General features: G+C 36.7%; 1 pseudogene; it reads left to right on the top strand.

The window, feature by feature from the left end:
- Positions 1 to 22,069: 22,069 nt before the first annotated feature.
- On the top strand, positions 22,070 to 22,909 carry LOC112860805 (tubulin alpha-1C chain pseudogene; annotated as a pseudogene).
- The last annotated feature ends 200 nt before the right edge of the window (positions 22,910 to 23,109 follow it).

Here is a 23,109-nt window from a genome sequence, read left to right on the forward strand (position 1 = left end):
TTGCCCGAAACCACTGAAGAACAATGAAATTTTAAAAAGTAAAAGCATTCCAAATGATAAACTGTGTGTTTTAGCCTTTAAATTCTCTCCTATTCAGAAAAAAAGAGAAATCCCTCCAGACTGGACTACTCAAATATATTTTCATAAAAACAAAAACAAAAGTGAGATTTTTTGGCATCCTAAAAATTAGGTAGCAGTTGAGTTGGCAGACAGATGGGGTTAATTTCTAGGCAGGTGAAGCGAGGCCATACCCTTCTGGCAAACTGGCAAGACAGATAGAATATTTGTTTGTAGCTCTGAACTAATTTGTCAATGATTTAGTCAAATATATTATAATTAAATAATTGACTTAAACTTTCTGGTAGGGGTCAGAAGTCGTTTTGTTCTTTGTATCTGTGATAGAAATCCACAGTCATCTTCACTGTTGGCCTTGTTGTACTTCAATTTATATTCAAGTAAAATTTCATTATAGTAAATTTCCCTTAAAGGGTCTGAGGTTATATAAGATCCAGCCTCCTGATTCTATATGAAATTATTTACAGGGCTTGTAATGTTTCTTTTCTTATTTTATACAATAAATAATTCTATATAACAAATATTTTCATCTCTCTTCATGCCACGATCTTCATGAGGAACAATTATCAGACTTAGGCTTCTTCGGGTGTAATTTTTACAATATGTGTCAGTAACTGCAGAGTGTATTAAATCAGCAATAATAAAATTGACATGTATCATTTGAATATTACTTAGGTTTGTGTTCTTTTTGCTCATCTCAAAGGCAAAGCATTACAGAAAAACAAAATTAATTTATTTTAATAATTTTTGGGGGAAGGGATGCTGCCCTCCTCCTGTCTTTTACTGAGGAAAACTTATCAAAAGTTAAATGGAGGGATCTGTCCCTCTTTGTGGATAATGAGAGAGGGGTTTCAATGAAGGTGAGGTAAGGAAATAAGTTCTTAAATTTTGTGATTGCCCTTTTTATTCTTTTTTTTTCCCTGACTGCTCACTTAGTAATTTGAAATTACATTACCAAGAAGATTATATTCTTTTTAAAATTTTTTTAATGTTTATTTATTTTTGAGACAGAGAGAGACAGAGCATGAATTGGAGAGGGTCAGAGAGAGAGGGAGACACAGAATCTGAAGCAGGCTCCAGGCTCTGAGCTGTCAGCACAGAGCCCGACGCGGGGCTTGGACTCACGGACCATGAGATCATGACCTGAGCCGACGTCGGACCCTTAACCGACTGAGCCACCCAGGCGCCCCAAGAAGATTATATTCTTGATTGTGAATCTCACTTTGCTGCTTGCTGTTACACTAATCCATAACTGAAGGTCCAAAAACATAAAACATAGGCCAAAAAAACTAATTAGGTAAAATATTATTATCATGGGTATACACAAAATAAGCCAAACTAAGACCAAGTCAAGGATTGGATATACATTTGAATTTAATGAAATTAAAAAAAAATGATAGAGCTAATATTATTACTTAGGTCTATCCAAAAACTTTATATGTACACTGAAACAGTTTTCAAGAGTTTTTAAAAAAATGTTTATTTATTTTTGTTTCTCTCTTCTTGAGAAAGAGAGAGAGAGAGAGAGACAGAGGGGGAAGGGCAGAGAGGTGGGCAACAAAGGATTCAGGGGGCTCTGCACTGACAGCAAGCCTGATGTGGGTCTCATACTCACAAACCATGAGATCGTGACCTGAGCTGAAGTTGGATACTTAACTGACTGAGCCACCCAGGTGTCCCAGTTTTCAAGAATTTTGATCTTAGCTCTAAAACTGGGACCATGAAATACCCAAAGCTTTATTTAGAGGGCGGAGGGTGGAAATCTGCTTTCTCTTTACTATACAGGTCTACAGAGCAGATAGTTAACTGTTTTAACAAACAACTTTAATTGCCTCTTCTTTAGATGGTGGAAAATATCAGTGTGAGAGAAAATTCTTCCTAAAGCAATTAACAAAGAAGATTAGGGTAGAAGTCCCCAGCATTATACATTATTCATAGTACTAACAAAAATAGTAATAAGATATAAAACTTGATACTCTTTCTTAAGCTTATAGTATTGATTCATTATAGTATTAATTCACTAACAAATATCTGTTGCACATCACATACAATCAAATCATTGAGCTAGACCCTGACAGAGTTCAAAGTTGGATATCTTGATCCCTGCTGTCGCAGAGTTCATCATCCTCTGAAAGATTCAGTTTGTAAGCTACTAACAAAAATGGAGAGTGAATATAGTTTTTAAAGAGATATCTATACTAATAAAACTTAGCAATTTAAAAATGGCTAAGATTTGTTATGTTACAATGCCAAGCAGTATTTGAAGCACTTAAAAAGTTCTAACTTATGATTCCTGAGAACCACCTTCCTGAGTGAAGTGTTATCACCATTTGCACTGAAGAAGCTGATGCTTAGGTAGATGGAGACACTTGATTAAGACCTGGTCGTCACGATCTCGCGGTCCGTGAGTTCGAGCCCCGCGTCAGGCTCTGGGCTGATGGCTCAGAGCCTGGAGCCTGTTTCCGATTCTGTGTCTCCCTCTCTCTCTGCCCCTCCCCCGTTCATGCTCTGTCTCTCTCTGTCCCAAAAAAATAAATAAACGTTGAAAAAAAAAAAAAGACCTGGTAAGTGGTATGGGGTGCCTGGGTGGCTCAGTCTGTTAAGCATCCATCTTCAGCTCAGGTCATGATCTCACAGTTCGTGGGTTTGAGCTCCACATCGGGGTCTGTGTTGACAGTTCAGATCCTGGAGCCTGCTTTGGACTCCGGGTCTCCCTCTGTCTCTGCGCCTCCCCTGCTCATGCTCTGTCTCTCTCAAAAATAAATAAGCATTAAAAAAAAAATTAAAGACCTGGTAAGTGGTAAAACTTTGCTTTGAAACCTGTGCTAATTCAACTCTAGTGATATTTGTTAACCCCTACGATGTCCAAAAGGGAGTCTATCTAAAAACTACTAATAACATATATTTAATAGTGTTTTAGTACTTACATAGAAAGAGTTATTTTAAATAGTACTTCTTTGGTCATCATGTTTATCCTGTGGTAGCTTGAACTTTTACCCCATTGTTCAAAAAAGCAAACTAAACTAAAATACTAAGAAAAGTAATGGTTTTTATGGTGTGCTATTTGTCTCTGAGGGAACTTCATAGAATGTTCTGAGGGAACTTCATAGAATGTATCTTCATTATTGACTATTTTAATTTCCAAATTGGTTGAATTTAATATAATTTTAAACTACTAATTTCATACATACTGCTATATAGGAGAAAATAAGTTAAACCTAACAATAATTAGTGATGTTCAAATATTCAATTAATTAGAACAGATAACAACATTCTCTTCTGTATCTATTATCCTGAACATACTTTTCTGATATAGTGTTTGAGAAGAAACATACTTTCTTGTCTTTTTTTTTTTTTTTTTTTTTTTTTTTGGTAATAAGTTCAAGACTGTGAACTGAATAAAATGTTTCCTTATCAATTCTCTTTTTAAGTCTCAGGCTTTGTTGAGTCCACCAATTCAAAGGTATAAACTCTGTAATAATCTGTTCAATCTTAATCAGTTCTCTATTTTATAAGAACCATGAAGATGTTCAATCTCATTAGTCATTAGTTACATGCAAATTAAACCATGATGAGATGCTACCACACATTCATTAGAAATGCTAAAATAGGGGGCACCCGGGTAGCTCAGTCAGTTAAGCTTCCAACTCTTGATTTCAGCTCAGGTCATGATCTCACAGTTCATGTGTTTGAGCCCCACATTGGGCTCTGCACTGACAGCATGTAGCCTGCTTGGGATTCTCTCTCTCCCTCTCTCTCTCTTTGCCCCTCCCCAGCTTTCCATGTCTCTCAAAATAAACTTAAAAAATATATAAATGCTAAAATAGGGGTGCCTGGGTGTCTCTGTTGGTTAAGTGTACAACTGTTGATCTCAGCTCAGGTCATGAACTCAGGGTCATGATCTCAAGCCCACTGCTGGGCTCTGCAATGGGCATGAAGCCTACTTAAAACAAACAAACAACTAAAATATAATGACAAAATCAACTGCTGGAGTGGATGTGAAGAGACTAGGCCTTTTTTCAACTGCTCTTGGAATTATAGAATTATATGGCCATGATTTAAAATATTTTGGAAGTTCTTTATAATATTAACCATACAATGCAGAAATGGCACTCTTGGACATTTATCTGAGAGAAATGAAAACCTATTGATACAAAAACCTGTGAATTTACATTCATAGCATCTTTATTTTTGACATTAAAACCTATAAATATCCTCTCACGGTGCCTGGGTGACTCAGTCAGTTGGGTGACCGACTTCGGCTCAGGTCATTATCTCGCGGTCTGTGGGTTTGAGCCCCGCGTCAGGCTCTGTGCTGGCAGCTCAGAGCCTGGAGTCTGCTTCTGATTCTGTGTCTCCCTCTCTCTCTGCCCCTCCCCTGCTTGCTCTCTGTCTCTTTCTCTCTCAAATAATAGACATTAAAAAAAATGAAAATAAATAAATAAATAAATAAATAAATAAATAAATATCCTCTCTATGTCCGTGAGAAAGACTGCTAAGACTCTGTCTAGGTGGTGTTGTCCTTTATTATATAAATTAAATAAACCTAGTTCTGTTTAATCAGCAGGTTATTCTGCTAGCCATTTTTGGGAGTTCACAACAGACATAGTAAATATTTGAGTCTTTACTATCTGCTGAGCACGGGGGGGTGCAAAGATAAAAGGCAAAAGAGGCCAGTATTCTCCTGAAGCCTGGAGTTATATAGGGACAGCATGTGAAAAACAGGTAAATCCACAAATAAATAAATAATTGCCAAGTATATTGTTACGAGAGAAACAAATATGATACTTTTATTTAGAATAAGGATCGGCAAATTATCACCTATTTGGTTAAATCAAGTTTTGTTAGGACACAGTCACAATCATTTATCTGCATAACCTATGGCTATATTCGTGCAGTAAGGATGGAGTTGGGTGGTTGAAACCAAGAATGACCTACAAAGTCTAATATATTTAATAGTGGACTTCTAAGAAAAAGTTTGTAAGAGGCACTTGGGTGACAGGAGGTTAAGCGTCTGACTTGATTTGGTCTCAGGTCATGATCTCACAGGTTTGAGAGCTGTGCTGACAGTGCAGAGCCTGCTTGGGATTCTCTTTCCCCTTCTCTCTCTACCCCTCCCCGCTTGCTTTCTCTTTCAAAAATAAATAAATAAACTTAAAAAAAATTGTAGACCTCTGATTTGAGATAAAGACATTTTGAGTTTCAATACTTTTATTTTTCCTCTCTTAGCAAGATCATATTTGTTAAAACTAAGCATTAAGGATTTTTTTAAGATGATTTTTTAAAGACTTAATCCTCATGTAGCATATAAAGGCCTAGGTCTGGTGTATTCTAATTATAGCTAAATTATGTACCTTGCTGCTTTATGGTAGTAGGATGATGTGATTTCAAACCATAGGGGAGATCCATCAGTAAATCTTAAAGTCAATTTTCTGGTCATAACCAGAATTTAAAAAAAGCGAAAGAGACTAGGGTAGAAAAATAGTGTCAGGTACAACATAGTAAATGCAAGATTGGCAAGGCTACTTATAAACCCATTGTTTCACTTTGGTATACACACATACACACACACACACACACACACACACGCACACACACACTTATTCTGGTTTATCATTTATGGTCACCAGTTTGAAAAAGTTTGAAAGTCATTGTTCAATAAACTACGAAGCCTGTGCCCTAGACATTGTGGAGCATTAAGGGTGATGGAGTTACATGTCATTATCAGTGTTCCCATGTCATATTCATGGGCCAGAGATTAGAAGAGGGGAGAAGATTAGAGGATTTTTAATGCAGAAAGACTTTTGCGTCCCTTCTGATTTAGGATTCTGGAGGGGATCCCTTTGAAGACGTCCTCACACAAAGAACCAAGGGCATGGCAGGGATCAGAAAGCCAACAAGTATATTCTGCATGTATTCCCTTCTGAAATGTCATGCATTAGTTTACTAGAGTTGTGGATGAAGGTGGGAGCTGAGTCTGAAGCTATATTATTGTTTTCCCAAGGCCTGCTTGTGGCATATAATTTTATCCTCATGATACAAGAAGGGGTGATGGGATTATTGAAAGGCCAGTAGCCTGTTAAGAGGACAGAATTCAAAGCAAATAGCCCACCATGTACAGCTTTTGAGACTGAAAGTAAATGGCTAAGGTGTAGTTCTGTCACATCCTTTCCCCTCCCTAAAGCCAGATGACAATGGTGATATAGAAGTTGACCAGTGGTTTTAGGAGAGTCCAGCCGTGCCTCAGGAGACAAGTGCATTTCTAAAGGCTGTGACATGAGTCTAAGAATCCTATCTGATTTTCTGTTGCAATAAAATCAATGAGATCATATAATACATGCCCTCAGTGGAGGACCCAGGTGTTGTGAGTCCTAATGCTTATAGAATTTTGGAGGTACTCTTTCAGAAAAAGAATCCAAAATTGTAAATCCTTGCCAGGGGCCCATGCAGATGAGAGTCCCAGAACCGTAGGATTCATTTCCTTCCCACTAAAGCCTCTTTGTAATTATTTCTACAATGTATACTAAGGAGTGCTTAGAAATGATGAAGCATTGGGTGGAAAATTGAAATACTGAGAAAGCGCTTGAGGTTAGCAAACAGAAATCACCAGAAAGAAAATTTATTTCTTTCAGCAAAATTTAACAGGGTTTCCAGAATCTTACATTTTGTTTCATTTTCCTTGCTACTTTATGCAGTAACAACTTTAATTTTTTTTTTAAGTTTATTTATTCTTAAGAGAGAGAGAGAGACAGAGCATGAGCAGGGGAGGGGCAGAGAGAGAGGAGGAGACACAGAATCGGAAGCAGGCTCCAGGCTCTGAGCTGTCAGCACAGAGCCCGACACGGGACTTGAACTCACGAACCACGAGATCATGACCTGAGCCGAAGCCGGACTCTTAAACGACTGAGCCACCCAGGTGCCCCTGCAGTAACAACTTTAAAGATCAGATGCTTTAATAAGAAATAACCAACCCGCATTTTATGTTTACATTTTTAGTCTGTGTAAATTCTAAGACTTAACCCATAGAATAATTGGTAGATCATAAATATTTAACATTGCTTTGTGGAAGACAGCACAAGGGTAAGAAGTACGTAGTGGAATTGGTTGCCAATTCTACTCAATCATTAGTACCGATCTCCCTTTCTTTTCTTTTTGAAATTATTTCATTTTAATTATTTTATTTTATTGACTTGAAGATGGCATCTACCGAGAGAGCGTCTAAAATTGCCAAGTACTCACTTTGCAAGCCACCTACCTAGAAGCTAGGGCAAAGGCGTATGACAATATAGTCCTCTACTGGCAAATAAGACTTTGGAAATCTGATGATTGCACTCTGGGAAATGATTTTTTTTCAAATAAAAAAGACCTATGAGACACATACCCAAGCCAGATACCACAATTGGTTTAATACGTAAAAGTGTCAGACTATCCCACAATCTTAAAGAAACAAGCTAGATTCCAAACCAATATTCAGGATTGCAGAAACAAAACAGAACAGAACAAAACAAAACTAAACTAAGATCCTGGATAACTGATGTTATCTGTAAGTTGCTGAATTAACTATTTTACCTTTGAGATGTGGACATTTGCAATTATAAATGTCCCCAAGGTTTTAGTTGAGGAATACTTAACTTAAAATACGTAACTATTTTCTCTCTTTTTTCTTGTGGTAGAAAACACATAATATGAGATCTACCCTAACAAACTTTTAAGTGTATAGTATTGTTAATTATAATTATAGTATTATACAGAAGATGTCTAGAACTTTTTTTTTTTTGGTCTTATATGACTGAAAATTTATACCTAGAGAATGGCAACTTCTCTTTTTCCTTTTCCCACAGCTCCTGGCAACCACCATTCTACTTTCTGCTTTAATGAGTTTGACTAGTTTAGATATTTCATGTAAGTGGATTTATGTAGTATTTGTCTTTCAGTAACTAACTTACCTTCTTAGCATAGTGCCCTCTGGATTCACCTTTGTTGTAGTATGTGACAAGATTTCTTTCTTTTTTTTTGTGACTGAATAATATTCAATGCATAGAACACATTTTCTTTATCCATTGCTCTGTTGATGGACATTTAGATTGCTTCCACCTCTTGGCTGTTGTGAATAATGCAATTAACATGGGAATGCAAATAACTCTTTGAGATTCTGATTTCAGTTCTTTGGATATATACCCAGAAATGAGGCTGTTGAATCATACAGTAGTTTAATTTTAATTTTTTGAGGAACTTCCATAATGTTTTCCCTAATGGCTAGACCATTTTACATCCCCTACAGTGTGCAGGGTTTCCAGTGTCTCCACATCCTTGTCAATACTTGTTATCTTTGTTTATTTTGGTAATGTTGTGTTTTCATTGTGTCCGTTGTTTCCTTTGCTGTGCAGAAGTATTTAGTTTGATGTAGTCCCACTTGTCTATTTCCTTTGTATTGTCTGTGTGTTTGATGTCATACCTAAGAAACCATTGACAAGATCAGTGTCAGAAAGCTTTTTCCCTATGTTTTTTATCATAAGTTTCAGTTTCAGGACTTACATTTAAGTCTTTAATCCATTTTTGTGCAGTGTAGGATAAGAATCTAGTTTCATTCTTTTGTATGTGGATGTCCAGTTTTTACAATACCATTTGTTACGGTGATTATCCTTTTCCCATTGTGTATTCCAGTCACCCCTGTTGAAGGTCAGTTGACTATGTATACATGGGCTCATTTTAGACTCTCTATTTTATTCAATTAATATATATGTCTGCTTTTATGCCATTACTATGATGTTTTAATCATAGAAGCTTTGATATACATATTTTTTAATTTAATTTTTTGATATGTATTTTAAAATCAGGAAGTAAGATTTCTCCAGCTTTTTTCTTTTGCAATATTTTTTTGGCTATTTGGGATACTTTCTGATGCTATGTAAATTTTAGGATTATTTCTTCTATTGCTATAAAATATGCCATTGGGATTTTGACAGCAAGCATTGAATCTATAGGTTTATTTGGGTAGTATGGGCATTTTAACAATATTGACTCTTCAAACTCATGAACATGGAGTATCTTTTATTTATTTGTGTGTTCTTTAATTTCTTTCATCAATGTTCTGTAGTTTTCAGTGGAAAAATCTTTCCCCTCTTTTGTTAGATTTATTCTGGTTATTTTTTAAAATACTATTGTAAATGGAATCAGTTTTTAAATGATTTTTTGGTATGCCAATTTTGTATCCTGCAATTTTGCTGAATTTGTTTATTGTGGAATTTGTGTGTGCGTGCGTGTGTGTGTGTGCGCGTGCATGTGGAGTCTTTAGTATTTTCTCTATATAAGATCGTGTCATCTACAGATAGAGACAGTTTTACTTCTTTCTTTCTCATTCGGATGTCTTTTATTTCTTTTTCTTCCCTGATTGCTCCTATTAGGACTTCCACCAATATATATATGGAACAGAAGTGATGAGAGTGAGAAACCTTGCCTTGTTCCTGACCTTAGAGGAAGAGTTTTCTTTCCATGGAGTATGATGTTAACTGTAGGCTTGTCATATATGGCCTTTATTTTGTTGAGATACATTCCTTCTATACTTAATTGGTTGAGAGATTTATCTTTTTTTTTTCTTCCATGAAAGGATGTTTTATTTTATCAAATGCTTTTTCTGCATCTATATTGAGGTGATCATGTGATTTTTTGTCTTTCATTCTGTTAATGTGGCACATCACATTTATTGATTTGGGTGTTTTGAACCATCTATGCATCCCAGGGATAAATCTAACTCAGTTATCATGTATAATCCTTTTAATGCTCTGTGCATTTGGTTTGATAGTACTTTTTTTAGGTCTTTGAATCTATGTTCATCAGCGTTATTGACCTTTAAGTTAATTTTCTTGTCATGGCCTTACCTGGCTCTTGTATCAGGGTAGTGCTGGTCTCATAAATTGAGTTTGCTAATGTTCCTTCTACTTTAATTGTTTTTGAATAGTTTGAAAAGGATTAACATTAATTCTTTGTTAAATATTTCATAGTATGCACCCATGCAACCATCTTCTCCTGGACCTTCTTTTGGTGGGTGTTTTTGATTACTTATTTAACCTTTCCTTGATTATTAGCCTGTTTATATTTTGTATTCCTTCATGATTCAATCTTAGTGGTTTGCTTCTAGGAATTTTTCCCCATCTTCTAGATATCCATTAACAAATCAATTTGTTAATGTGTAATTGTTCATACTAGTCTCTTTTGATCCTTTTTATTTCTGTGGCATCAGATTTAAAGTCTTCTTTTTCATTTCTAATTATATTTATTTGACTTTTTTCTTACATAGTTTTGCCAATTTTGTCAGTTTTTCCAAACACCAACTCTTATTTTGATTGATCTTTTCTATTGTTTTTCTAGTCTCTATTTCATTTATTTTTTAAGTTTATTTATTTATTTTGAGAGAGAGTGAGAGAGAGCATGTGAGCACAAGTAGGGGAGAGGCACAGAGAGACTGAGAGAGAGAATCCCAAGAATGCTCTGTGATGTCAGTGCAGAACCTGTGATGGGGCTTAATCTCAGGAAACATGAGATCATGACCTGAGCTGAAATCAAGACTTGGACACTTCACTGATTGAACTATCCAGGTTCCCCTATTTTATTCATTTCTGCCCTAATCTTTTTTTTTTTTTTTCCTTTCCTTCTGGTAACTTGGGCTTACTTTATTTTATTTCTAGTTTTTTGAGGTGTGGAGTTAGTTTACTTGAGATCTTTCTTTTTTAATATAGGCATTTATCAATGTAAACTTCATTCTTAGTACTTCTTTTGATGCATCCTGTAATTTTAATGGTGTTTTTCATTCTCATTTGTCTAAAGATAATTTCTAATTTCCCATATGATTTCTTCTTTGATCCATTGGTCATTCTAAAATGTGTTAATTTTTACATATTTTGGTTTTTTTGGTTTTCCTTCTGTTGATTTCTGGTTTCATTCTGTGTGGTTGGAAAAGATACTTGCTATGATTTCAATCCTACTGCATATGTGCATTGTTTTTTGACCTAACATGTAATTTATCCTGTATGATGTTTCATGTACTCTTGAGAGAAATATATATTATGTTGTTAGGTGGAATCCTCTGTTTGTCTGTCAGGTAGATTGGTTTATGGTGTTGTTCAAGTCTACTCTTACCTTGTTGATATTCTATCTAAATGTTTTATCTATTTTTGAAAATAGGATATTGAAGTCTCCTTCTGTTGTTATTTTGCTGTCAATTTCTCCCTTCAGATCTGTCAGTATTTACTTTATATATTAATGTGGTCTGATGTTGCATGTATATGTATTTGAAATTTTTACATCTTTCTGTGAATTGACCCTTTTATCTTTATGTACTGTCCTTTATCTCTTTGAAAAGTTTTTGACGTAAGGTCTATTTTGTCTGATACAAATATACTTACTTCTACTATCTTTTGCTTACCATTTGCATGGAATATCTTTTTCCTTAATGGTCAGACTTTGTTTGAATTTAAATTGAAAGGGAATCTGGGGCGACTGGGTGACTCAGTCAGTTAAGCATTTGACTCTTGATTTTCTCTCAAGTGGTGATGTCATGGTCGCAAGATTGAGCCCTGTGCTGGGCTCTGTGCTGAGCATGAAGCCTGCTTGGGATTCTCTCTCTCCTTCTCTCTCTGCCCCTCTCTCGTGCACATGCTCTCTCTTTCTCTCTCTCAATAAATAAACGAATAAAAATTAAAAGCAAGTCTGTTGTACACAGCGTGTAGTTGTATTTTGTGGTTTGTAAACTCCATTTAATTATTCTCTTTTGTATGGGGAATTTAATTAATTTACATTTAAGGTAATTAGTGGTAGGGAAAGGCTTACTATTGCCATTTTGTTAACTGTTTTCATTCTGTCTTTTAGTTCTTTGGTGTCTCTTTCCTTTTCTTAGACTCTTTGTGGGTTTTGTTTTGTTTTGTTTTGTTTTTGGTGTGTGTGTTGACATGCTTTGCTTCCTTTCTCTTTCTTATATGTATCTTAAATATATTTTCTTTGTAATTATCATTGGTCTTACATAACATGTCTTTTAGTCATAACAATTTATTTTAAGCTGATAACAACTTCAGTTTAATCACACACAAAAACTATACCCTTTTAGTACCTTTTATCACACTTTATGTTATTGTTGTCATAGTTTACATCATTTTCTATTGGGTATCCATTAACAAATTTTTGTCATTTTAATTATTGTTAAAATTTTTGTTTTTTTAATTTTTATACTAAATTAAAAGTGACTTACAGAGTATAAATCTCTTTCAATTCAACAGTTTGGATCATTGGGTTTTTTCAATCTGATGTCCATTTCCTTCCCTAGACTTGGGAAAATTTCAGCCACTATTTCTTCAAATAAACTTTCTGCCCCTTTTCTCCCTTTTCTCCTTTGGTGATGTCCATAAATTGTATATTGGTCTCTTTGGCAGTATTCCTTTAGCTTTTCTTCAGTTTTTTTCTCCTTTCTTTTTTCTTTCTGCTTTTCTAACTGGGAAATTTCAAAGGATCTTTTATTCTTTTGTTTGCTCAAGTCCGTTTTTGAACCTTTCAGTGAATTTTTCAGTTCATTTATTTTTCAGCTCCAAATTTGTTTCTTTTTTATATCTTCCATCTCTTTATTGAAATTCTCATTTTGTTCATGTGTCACTTCCTTGTACTCATGAGCATCTTTTTGACTATTATTTTGAAAATTTTTCCAGTCATTCATATCATCCTTTTGTCCAGTAATTCACATATCTTCTTTTCTTTTGGGTCTGTTTATGGAGTATTTATTGTATTTCTTTGATGAGGACCTTTCTTATTTTCCTTTGTATTCCTTGTAACTTTGTACCAGTATCCACATACTTGGAGAAAAACAAAACAAAACAAAACAAACAAACAAACAAAAAACAGCCACCTTTCCTAGTCTTTAAGGACTCTTTAAAAGGAAAGACCTTAACCAGTCAGCCCTGGAAATACTGGGGGCCTTTAGAACCTTTTCTATGAAATTGTAGTTTCCTTAGAGGGATTTGCCACTTTTCTTTTCTTTTCTTTTCTTTTCTTTTCTTTTCTTTTCTTTTCTTTCTCTTTTCTTTCTCTTTTCTTTTCTTTTCTTTTCTTTCTCTTTCCTTTTTTTTCTTTCCTTTTTTTTCTTTTCTTTTCTTTTCTTTTCCTTTCCTTTCCTTTCCTTTTTAACATCATAATCTCTTGCTCCCTCTGGTGTCTATCTGCTGTACCATGGGTCCTCTGAAACAACATGCTGCCATACTTTTTTGTTCTCAAAGGTTGCCAGGCATCTAGAGTATATGGGATTCTTTAGTGAGCAAAATTGGGTTAGACACTAATTCCTCAAAGAGGCCCCCTGAAAAGCCAGAATATTGGATGTACACTCCACTCTTCACTCTATCTCTTGAGGGGAGGCCAGTGAGCTGTATTGGCCTCTGTCTCTTATACCATTGGACCCTCTGGAGCAGCAGCATGCTCGCTGATCATTTTTGTTAGGGGTCTTCAGGCATCTAGAATATGTTAGGTCCTATCTATACTCAGAGACAGGCAAGACAGAAGCCAGTCCCTTAAGTACCTTCTCTGAAAAGCCAGTACATTGGCCATATGGTCCAGTCTTCTTTTTCATTCCTCAGGGAGAAGCCAAGAATTGGGAGTTTTTTCCTGATCATGTGGCACTGCACTGGGGGGATAGAGAACGGTGGTAAGAAGATACTAAAATTCTTCCTACCAGCTTTGATTTGGCTGTTTTTTCACTTGCCTGGGGTGTAAGAGATCCTTAACTATTTCTTGGATTTCACACAAAGAAAATTGGTGCATGTATTGTTGAATCAGCGTCTCCGTGGGTGCAAGGAGGGTCTGGGGCTTCCTATTCCACAATCTTACTGGTATCATGGTATCTAATCTCTTCTTGCTGAAATATTTTTAACCACTACAGAGAATTTGGGGAAATTGCAAAGAAAATGCCTCCAGAAAGGATGTGCTTCCCTATAAAAACTGTTATTAAAACAAGTATTAAAGCATGAGTTTAAACAACAATATTTGAGGAGGCTCAAATAGGAACCCCTCCCACACTTTTATTCAACTCAAACAGGGTGATCAATGTAGATAAATTTTCAGAGATTCAACAACACGAGGGAAAGAGATGTTTGTCAGCTTCATGATCTCGCCTCATAATCTTAAAATAATGTCACATCATGTCAATAAAAGTATGAATGTAAATGTATTGTTAAAGTAGATATCTCCCCCCCCCCAGCTATTTATTCCACAATGCGCTTAGAAAAGACATATGGGGGGGGGCACCTGAGTGGCTTAGTCAGTTAAGCATCTGACTTCGGCTCATGATCTCTCAGCTAATGAGTTTGAGCCTCAGATTGGGCTCTCTGCTATCGGTAAGTAGCCTGCTTCGGATCCTCTGTTCTCCTCTCTCTCTGCCCCTCCCCCCCATAAAAAAATAAACATTTGAACAACAACAAAAAAAAAAAAAAAAGAAGAAAAGAAAAGACATTTTAGCCCAGTTGTATTACAGAAACTTGTTGATATAGGGAATCTAATGCTCTGGGACAAGTGCACCTGGTGTGCTATGCGATCTAGTGTGTTTTACTAGAGGCATTATGTCTTAGCTGTCCTCTTGATTCTAAACCATTCTTTTATCAAGTGTTCCTGAACACCACCACATCACAATCTTTTCATACACTAGGTTCCTCATGAAATTCCTTACCAACATTAAATCTGTATTCTCGTAGTTTTCTTAGAACTCCTTATTTCTATAGTCTTGCTCTGTGTATCCAGACTTTTCCCTTAACACTTGCGGGAAAACACCTAGTGCTGTGGCTGGAACATTGCTCAGATGCAGGAAATGCTTATTAAATCTGTTTTTGTTAAATCTATATCTCAGGCTGAAAGCTCTGTTCCAATCAAGCTACTCACCGTGTCTCAAAACCAGACCACACTGTCATTTCTAGATCACCTCTAATGCTTTTTCTCTGGCATCTTCTTTGTGCATCCTTTAATATCGAGCTTGAACTATACCTCCTTCATGAAACTTCCCCTTATTACTCTCAATTACTGTCAATGAACTATACTTCCTCTGAATGGTATCATTTATTACATGTTCCATGGATTTGAGACCTCCCTCATATAAAGTAGCACATTAGATGCTAGCATTTTCATTTTAACAATCGTCTCAGCTTCTGTATTGTGAAGATAATGTCTCATGCTTCTGTATCCCTCTCATATAAATCTCTTCATAATTTAAAACTTATAAGTCAATACATATGGATGATTCATTCATTCAATAAATGTAGCATTATTTCAGGCTGGGCGATAGAGTCACAATTGTAGATGTTTCTCCCATAGCATTCACCATGTGCCAGAGACTATATGAAGTACTTTAAGTTTATTAATTCACTTCACTCTCATAATAACGTTATCAAATGGGCACTGTTTACTCAACCCAAATGTAAAGTTACAGACAGGGAAACTGAGGTACTGTGGTATTATGTGACTTCTCTAATTTCTACAGATAGAACCTATGTTGTGGAGCCAGGGTGTGAGCCCAAGTAATAGTTATGGGGTCTGTGCTTTAACCACTATTCTATTCAGTATCTTTAGATGCCAGAAATACTCATATTTTAAAACTTTCTTTCCCCTCAAGGAGCTAATAAGTCTGAAAAGAAAGAGAATGATGTCAACATGTAAGTGCAATACAATATTTTAGGTTGTGGGATATCAATCTGTACAGGCATACCTTGGAGACATTGTAGGTTTGGTTCTAATCTCCCACAATAAAGTGAATGTTGCAGTAAAGTGAGTGTAATGAGTTTTTTTGGTTTCCCAGTGCACATAAAAGTTATGTTTACACTCTCCTGTAGTCTGTGAAGTATACAATAGCATTATGTTTGAAAAAACAATATAAATACCTTAATTAGAAATACTTTCTGGCTAAAAACTGCTAACCACCATCTGAGCTTTCAGTGAATTGTGATCACTGAACACACATCACCATAACAAATGTAATAATAATGAAAAAAGTTTGAATATTGTGAAAATTAACGCAATGTGACACAGACACACGAAGGGAACAAATGCTGTTAGAAAAATAATGCCGGGACTCCTGGGTGGCTCAGTCGGTTGAGCATCCGACTTCAGCTCAGGTCATGATCTCACAACTTGTGAGTTCGAGCCCCGCATCGGGCTCTGTGCTGACAGCTGGGAGCCTGGAGCCTGCCTTGGATTCTGTGTCTCCCTCTCTCTCTGTGCCTAACCCACTCGCATTCTGTCTCTGTCTCTCTCAAAAATAAATAAACATTAAAAAAATTATTTTAAAAAGAACAAAAAAAGAAAAATGATGCCGATAGACTTGCCTGACACAGGGTTCCCACACACCTTCAATTTGTAAAAAATGCAAATATTTGCCGATGACAATAAAGCAAAATGCCATAAAATGATATCTGCCTATATAAAGGAGCGGGTGGAGTAATCAGTTTTACATGAACTAAGGGGACAGTGAGTTTTGTGGCTAACCTGATGGTTGAGCTGGGACTTGAAGGGGAAGTAATGCTTGAGAGTTGAATGAAGGCACATAGGGACAAAAGAAACATGATGTTTGGGACAGTTTAATGTAGTTTGGCATATAAGGCTAGTTGCCGAACAATATCTATTCTTCGTGTCTCATATATGTTAGAACACTAACTTTGTTTATAAGGGCAGTGTAGTCAGTCTGCCTTATAGCTGGATTTATCCATATGATTAAGTTTTAGCCAATAAAAAAAAAAAAAAAACAGTTGTGTGGGACTCTGATAACACTTTAGAACCATCAATGTGTACCTTAAAACTCTTTTTTTTTTTTTTTGAATAGGAGAAAAATATACATTTTGATTCTATTTCAGCCACTGGTTTTGAGTTTTTATGTTATATAAAGTAAAATTCCAATTGATGTAGTGTTACTGGAACACAGAGCAAGAGAGGAGTCCCTGCTTAGGAAGGCAGTTTGAAAATATTTGGAGGGGGGGCGCCTGGGTGGCGCAGTCGGTTAAGCGTCCGACTTCAGCCAGGTCACGATCTCGCAGTCTGGGAGTTCGAGCCCCGCATCAGGCTCTGGGCTGATGGCTCGGAGCCTGGAGCCTGTTTCCGATTCTGTGTCTCCCTCTCTCTCTGTCCCTCCCCCGTTCATGCTCTGTCTCTCTCTGTCCCAAAAATAAATAAACATTGAAAAAAAAAAATTTAAAAAAAAAAAAAAAAAAAAGAAAATATTTGGAGGGAAATAATAAAATGTATTGTATCCCATGTAAGGAATTTGTACTTTGTCTCATAGGCTAGTGTTTCTTAATTCTGGCTAATTTGTAATCACCTGGAGACTTAAAAAAAAGAAAAAGTGTATGTATGTGTCTGTGTATATATACGTGTGTATATACACACGTATATATAAACCTTCAGGTCTTACCCTTAACCAGCTAATTAATCTCTAGGGCAGGGGTTTTTTAACTTGGCTTCACATTTAATCATGAAGCCCAGACCATACCCAGACCTAGAATGTCATGATCTCTGGAGGTAGGGAATTCAGGCATCATTATTTCTAAAGATCTCCCCGAGTTATTAAAATGTTCAGCCATGGGTGAGAAACACTGGCGAAAGCAACAGACTTGGGAGTGTATCAAAAGAATTTTAAGGAAGTTTAAGACATTTAGTTTATATGTTATTGTTTTGGCTGCGGTGTGGAGAGTTGATTAAGAAAAATTTACATTTTAGAATGAAATGTGCTACTTTCCCTAAATTGTTTCAAAGGGTTTTCCGTACAGTAATAAAATTTCAGTTTTCTACCAAGGATGAGTAGGTGTATCTCCCCAGGCATGGCATGTTGTAATTTTTAAAGAGCACTAGACAAAGAATAAGTTATCCTAGTAAAGGCTCATCACTAGGTCACTTTGAGGTATGTGTTCTGCTGCAGCTATTGAAAACTCCGCTAAAACTTATTTGATCAATAATAGTATTTGTTACTTTACCTAACAAAGTCCAGAGGGAGAGTGCTTCAAGATTTAGTTCATTTATCTGATTAGCGGTGGCATTAAGTCCCTCCACCTTGTTCCTCTGCTAATTTAGGTGGATGGCTTATGGGTTGTTGTAAATCCAGGTGTTACATCTAAATAGTAATATACAGACAGGAAAAGAGAATCGCATGTCTTTTGTTCTTTATTGAGAGAGGACAATTTCTGAGAAGCCCTAGAAGCCCATTTCCTCTGACATCTCATTGGGCAGAATTACACCACGTGACCATTGTTAAACCCAATCATTTTCTTAAGGCTGGATTGTCGTGACTGCGATTTCTCAATTCTACCTGCTATCTGTGGATCATCCCGAAATTTGGCCTAAAGTAGGGCCAAATTTCAGGAAACTTTAAGAAACAATATCGATGGTAAAATATTTAGCCAGAGAAAATCTTCACTATAGGAGATTCAAAATAAAAAGACAGGGGCGCCTGGGTGGCTCAGGCAGGTGAGTGTCTGACTTGAGCTCAGGTCATGATCTCACAGTCTGTGGCTTCGAGCCCTGCACTGGGCTCTGTGCTGACAGCTCAGAACCTGGAACCTGCTTTGGATCCTGTGTCTCCTTCTCTCTCTGCCTCTCCCCTGCTTGTTCTCTCTTTCTCTCTCTCTCTCTCAAAAATGAATAATAATTTTTTTTTTTAAATAAAAAGAGCCAGTCACAGTATATCTTGTGAATACCTCAAGAGCAAAGAGGAAATGGAATTTCTCTGTCTGGAATGAGTCAGATGGAGAGCGTGTGGAGACACAGAGTTGAAGTGGCAGGCAGAGCTTCCCTGTGCCGTCAGCACAGGGTGACAAAAGAACACATAAATAAGGGGCGCCTGGGTGGCTCAGTAGGTTGATCGTCTGACTTGGTTGCGGTCATGATCTCACAGCTGGTGAATTCGAGCCCCGCCTCTGGCTCTGTGCTGACAGCTTGGAGCCTAGAGCCTGCTTTTGGATTCTGTGTCTCCCTCTCTCTCTGCCCCTAATCCACTCCCATTCTGTCTCTGTCTCTCTCAAGGATGAATAAACATTAAAAAAAATAAAAAAATAACACATAAATAAGTCAAAAAAGACATACTTTGACTTTGTTATTAATTATATTATGATGCAAAGCAAGTTACTTAACCTTTCTTGGTTTCAGTTTCCTTAATATAATGATTATACTACTTTCTAGACTTGCTTGTGTGATTCTTTTAAATGAGGAAATTAGATACATAGTTTATCATTTACAATTGCAATTATTAAATAAATTTTTAAAACATGTTTTATAGATACTATAATAGTAAGCACAGTAAATACTTACCTGTTTTTGGTAGATTAGATTGCCATTGTTACCTGAATAACGTGGAAATGGCATTTACTGAGAGTCGGCTATGCTCTAGGTATTCCGCTAAAACTTTACTTATTATCTCACTGCTATGAAATATATCTTTATTTTATTATCCATCTTCATTTTAGAGATTAGGAGACTCAAGTTCAAGAAATTTAATTAGTTTGCCTACCATCACACAGATAATAAATGCCTAAGCTGAGATTCCAGTACGCTACTTACAGATTACATCATATCGTTTTCATGTTTCTGGGTATATATGTGCGTGGAGGGAATAGCCTTTTATTTTAAATTACTTTTCTAGTAATATTACATGTATAAAACATCTGTACAAGGAACACTTTTTGAGTGTTAAGCATGGTGTTGAATAAAGTTACCATTTTCTTATACCCTTGCTTGTAGTAAGTCCTGGCAAACATACTATCTCTCACACTCAGACGATTGGAAAGGGAGATTGATGGTTGTAGGGATGAATTAAAAGATAATTTTGGAGCCTGATCCCAGTTTGAGGAAGAAGAGGAGAGGTTAGGTTAATGCATTATAAAATATTGGATAAGAATACGAGTAGACAGACTGCTATCAAGCAGAGATAGGTAACACCAGGAGAGGAGGACTGGGAAGGTTACGAGACAAAATTTACCTTACTTTCTTTTGGGCCAGTCCTGGCTCCACCCTCATGAAGTTCTTGGTCCTTGTTCTGGTCAGGATGGTTGGATATGGGGAGGGGAGTATAACTCCATCAGAGCAGGTATGCACAATGTAGTCTGTAGAGACCATAAGATTCTCAATGCACAGGATCATCTGCCATTTATTATGTGATTCTTCATCACCCACCAGACTACCTTCTTCATATTAGATGGACAAGAAATCCTTGTGGAAATAAGTTGTTTCTTAAAACTAATGACTCACCAATAAGCTGACTATGTATTAGAAATTGTGCAAGGAGTATGTTATGGCTATGGTGAATTAACAGAAACTACCTGCCTCATGTTCAGTTGCATTTATGATGTGCATACTAGGTGTGTAAGACTTCCATTTCTCAGCTCTGGACTTGGGCTGTTGCAAGATTACAATGATGGATCAGAAAACACAGTGCTGAACATCATCACTAGAAGGATGGGAGAATCAGAAATCTAGATAGCCAATGTAGGCTAATAAATTCCACATGTGAGGCAGTGATTTTGTTATAAGGGAGTGTTGAGATTATAAAATATAAGTGAGAAATTCCAAAATTTAAATCTAGAAATGTGGAAGCTAAATTTTTGTGATGGTCTTGAATTCAGATGCATTGAGAGGAAACAAAGTGTACCCAGACTTATAACATTTTGCTTGTGTAATATTTGTGTGATAGCTTCCTTGGAAAATATCTTAGAGTCCTTCTCTTAAGGATACACTTTTATCAACATTAAAGCAGAGCTCTCTTATTCTGGTTAATTTTCATGGTTAGGAAATGTCTTCTTTATTTAAACATTGATTACGTTCTCACTTGTCATATTTATAGAACATTAGATTTTGACATTTTACATTACCATTTTATTAATTGGTTTATTGTATGTAAAGAAAATTGTTAGTAAGTCATACCCTAAGTAAATGTTTCCTTTAGCCTTTTGGGCTCTAGTTTTCTCATCTTAAAATTAATGTGACTCCTACTAGTCTTTTATGATTTGCGGAAGGAAAACCTTCCTACATTTGATAACAGCAATGCACAATTGGATCATGATATCCTAAGGTGTTCTGTTGAATAATTTGTGTTGGTTAAACTAGGTTGTATTTTAACCCTAAATTATACTTATACTAGAAATCAGGTGGGTCTTAGCGTGGAAATTATATGGGAATCACCGTCCTAGATTTATGTTTACCTAAAAAGCAACCTTCTGGGAAAGACTCATTTTGACAGAGAAGAGAATCCAGATGCCAGTATTTTATTCACAGTCAATGAAAGAGTCAGTGAAAATGTTGGTAAAAGAGATATGTTCTCTCAGATTAAGCTTTGGTTCTATCTTCATAGACTCATCCCTGAGTTTTAGCCTAAGGAATAACAACAAAATAGAGAGTTAAGAATTAACCTAAACGAATCGCCACCTTCTTAAATGCAGTAAGGCAACTCTGTTTTATTTTTTTTAATTTTTTTAACTTTAGCGTTTATTTTTGTTTTTTTTGTTTGTTTTTTGTTTTTTTCAATATATGAGATTCATTGTCAAATTGGTTTCCATACAACACCCAGTGCTCATCCCAAAAGATGCCCTCCTCAATACACATCATCCACCCTCCCCTCCCTCCCACCCCCCATCAACCCTCAGTTTGTTCTCAGTTTTTAAGAGTCTCTTATGCTTTGGCTCTCTCCCACTCTAACCTCTTTTTTTTTTTTTTTTTTTTTTTTGAAATATGGCCCTTTGTAGCAACGTGGATGGAACTGGAGAGTGTTATACCAAGTGAAATAAGCCATACAGAGAAAGACAGATACCATATGTTTTCACTCTTACGTGGATCCTGAGAAACTTAACAGAAACCCATGGGGGAGGAGAAGGGGAAAAAAAAGGTAACTGTTTTTAGTGGAGGTTTTTCAATGTTATGAGACAGCCTTTTTGCAACTTCACAAAGCTCCTTATTGTCTGGGTGTCAGCAAACTCTTGATGGCACAAGGAGCAGCAGAATATTTATGGGCATCAACAAGACAGCCCCCCAGGTTTCCATTGCTGTAGTTGAGCCCTATAATTCCATCCTCACTACCCACACCACTCTGGAACTCTCTGTGCCTTCATGGTAGACAATGAGGTTGTCTATGACATCTGTCATAGAAACTTTGATATTGAATGCCCAGCCTACACTAACCTTAACCACCTTATTAACCAGATTGTGTATTTAATCACTGCTTCCCTCAGATTTGATGGAACCTTGAATGTTGATTTGACAGAATTCCAGACCAACTTGGTGCCCTATCCTCACATCCACTTCCCTCTGGCCACATACGGCCCTACTTCTCTGCTGAGAAAGCCCACCACGAACAGCTTACTGTAGCAGAGATCACTAGAGCATGCTTTGAGCCAGCCAATCACATGGTGAAATGTGACCCTCACCATGGTAAATACATGGCTTGCTGCCTGTTGTACCATGGTGACGTGGTTCCCAAAGATGTCAGTCCTGCCACTTCCACTCTCAAGACCAAGCATACCATCCAGTTTGTGGACTGGTGCCCCACTGGCTTCAGAGTTGGCATTAATTCCCTGCCTCCCACTGTGGTACCAGGTGGAGACCTGGCCAAAGTATAGTGAGGTGTATGCATGCTGAGCAACACCACAGCCATTTGGTGAGGCCTGGGCTCACCTAGACCACAAGTTTGACCTGATATAGGCCAAGCGTGCCTTTGTTCACTGGTATGTGAGTGAAGGCATGGAGGAAGGACAGTTTTTTGAGGCCCATGAGGACATGGCTGCCCTTGAGAAGGATCATGAGGACGATGGATAGTGCTGAGGGAGAGGATAAGTGTGAAGAGTATTAACTTGTCTGCTACAATTTTACTCTCCATTGTCTTGGGACTGTCTTATTTTTGTTCTGGAAGCTGTCCATCGTGGCCCTAACTTGTTAATAAAAGTAGTGTTTCTATGTAAAAACAAAACAAAACAAAACAAACAAACAAACAAAAAAACCAAGAAAGCAAAAAGCAAAGGGACATAAGGAGACTTTGGGAGGGAGATGTTG

The sequence above is a fragment of the Puma concolor genome, chromosome A1 (assembly GCF_028749965.1).
Source record: "Puma concolor isolate L17-30 chromosome A1, mPumCon1.1.hap2, whole genome shotgun sequence".
Lineage (NCBI taxonomy): Eukaryota > Metazoa > Chordata > Mammalia > Carnivora > Felidae > Puma > Puma concolor.